This window comes from Lipotes vexillifer, unplaced genomic scaffold (genome assembly GCF_000442215.2).
Source record: "Lipotes vexillifer unplaced genomic scaffold, Lipotes_vexillifer_v1.1 scaffold278, whole genome shotgun sequence".
Taxonomy (NCBI): Eukaryota; Metazoa; Chordata; class Mammalia; order Artiodactyla; family Lipotidae; genus Lipotes; species Lipotes vexillifer.
Window position 1 is genome coordinate 3,220,613 of NW_006769677.1, and position 2,203 is coordinate 3,222,815.

The 2,203-nt window shown below is 40.6% G+C and overlaps 1 pseudogene; it reads left to right on the forward strand.

Moving 5' to 3' along the window:
* Positions 1 to 1,431: 1,431 nt before the first annotated feature.
* Positions 1,432 to 2,002, forward strand: LOC103077392 (ribulose-phosphate 3-epimerase pseudogene; annotated as a pseudogene).
* The last annotated feature ends 201 nt before the right edge of the window (positions 2,003 to 2,203 follow it).

The following is a 2,203-nucleotide window of genomic DNA, read 5'->3' on the forward strand; positions in this document are numbered from 1 at the left end:
CGGAAGAATTAAAATTGTCTCTGTTTGCAGACGATATCATCTTTTGTACAGAAAATCCTAAAGATTCTACCAAAAAAAAAAATCTGTTAGAGCTAATCAACAAATTCACTAAAGTTGTGAGATACAAGATTAACACACAGAAACCAGTTGTATTTCTATACACTAACACAAAATAACTGAAAAAGAAATAACCCCATTCACAGTAGCATCACACAAAAAAAACTACTTAGGAATAAATTTAATCAAGGAAGTGAAAAATCTTTATATGGAAAATAATAAGACTTTGTTGAAAGAAACTGAAGGCACAAACAAATGGAAAGATATCTTGTGTTCATGGATCAGAAGAATATTGTTATCATGTCCATACTACCCAAAGCCATCTATAGATTCAATGCAAACCCTATCAAAATTCCAATGGCATTTTTCACAGAAATAGAGAAAATAATCCTAAAATTTGTATGGAAACAAACAAAAAACCTCTCAATAGACAAAGTAATCCTGAGAAAGAATAAAGCTGGAGACATCACACTTCCTGATTTCAAACTTATCATACAAAGCTATAGTAAAAATAGTATGGTACTGGCATAAAAATAGATACACTAACCAATGGAATCAGAACCCTCACATATACAGTCAACAAATATTTGACAAGGGGGCCCAGAATACTCAATGGCAAAAGGACAGTCTCTTCAACAAGCGGTGTTGGGAAAACTGGATAATCAGATGCAGAAGAATGAAACTGAACTGTTACCTTACACAACTCTCAAAAATTAACTCAAAATAGATTAAAGACTTGAAAACATAGGAAAACCACTCTCTTGCACTGGCAATGATTTTTTGGATATGATGCCAAAAGCACAAGCAACAAAAGCAAAAATTAATAAGTGGGACTACATCAAACTAAAAAGCTTTTGCATAGCAAAAGAACCTATAAAATGAAAAGGTACCTTATATAATAGGAGAAAATATTTGCCAATCATATATCTGATAAGGGGTTAATATGCAAAATATGTGAAGAATTTGCTGAATAGCAAAAACACAATCCAATTATAAAATGGGCAGAGGAATTGAATATTTTTCCGAAGAAGACATACAAATAGAAACAGGTATATGAACGGGTGCTCAGCATCACTAAGCATCAGGGAAATGCAAATCAAAACCACATGAGGGCTTCCCTGGTGGCGCAATGGTTGAGAGTCCACCTGACGATGCAGGGGACACGGGTTCTTGACCTGGTCTGGGAAGATCCCACATGCCGCGCAGCGGCTGGGCCCGTGAGCCATGGCCGCTGAGCCTGTGCGTCCGGAGGCTGTGCTCCACAACAGGAGAGGCCACAGCAGTGAGAGGCCCGCGTACCGCAAAAAAAAAAAAACAAAAAACAAAACAAAACCACAATGAGATATCACCTCACGGCTTTAGAGAACTAGAACCATGGCGTCCGGCTGCAAGATTGGCCCGTCCATCCTCAACAGCGACCTGGCCAGTTTAGGGGTGGAGTGCCTTTGGATGCTGGACTCTGGGGCCGATTATCTGCACCTGGATGCATTTTGTTCCCAACATCACCTTTGGTCACCCTGTGGTAGAAAGCCTCCGAAAGCAGCTAGGCCAGGACCCTTTCTTTGACATGCACATGATGGTGTCCAGGCCGGAACAGTGGGTAAAGCCAATGGCTGTAGCAGGAGCCAATCAATACACTTTTCATCTCGAGGCTACTGAGAACCCAGGGGCTCTGATCAAAGACATTCGGGAGAATGGAATGAAGGTTGGCCTTGCTATCAAACCAGGAACTACAGTTCACTGGTTGAGGACCCAGTTCCCGTCTTTGGACATTGAAGTTGATGGTGGAGTAGGTCCTGACACCATCCATAAATGCGCAGAGGCAGGAGCTAACATGATTGTATCTGGCAGTGCCATTATGAGGAGTGAAGACCCCAGATCTGTGATCAACCTGTTAAGAAATGTTTGCTCAGAAGCTGCTCAGAAACATTCTCTCGATCGATGAAACCACAAGGAGTCCAGGGTTTCTGCTTATGAGATCACCTTTTTATTGGAAAACAAGAATATTGACTACCAAATCGTACCACAGTTGAGGCAGTGCTGCTTTTCCGAGCAATTATTCATTCCAGTGACTAAAATCCATTTTGCAGAATGTTCCAAGAGGTTAGAAATTGGTGTGTATTATGTTTTCAGTGATGGGATTTAA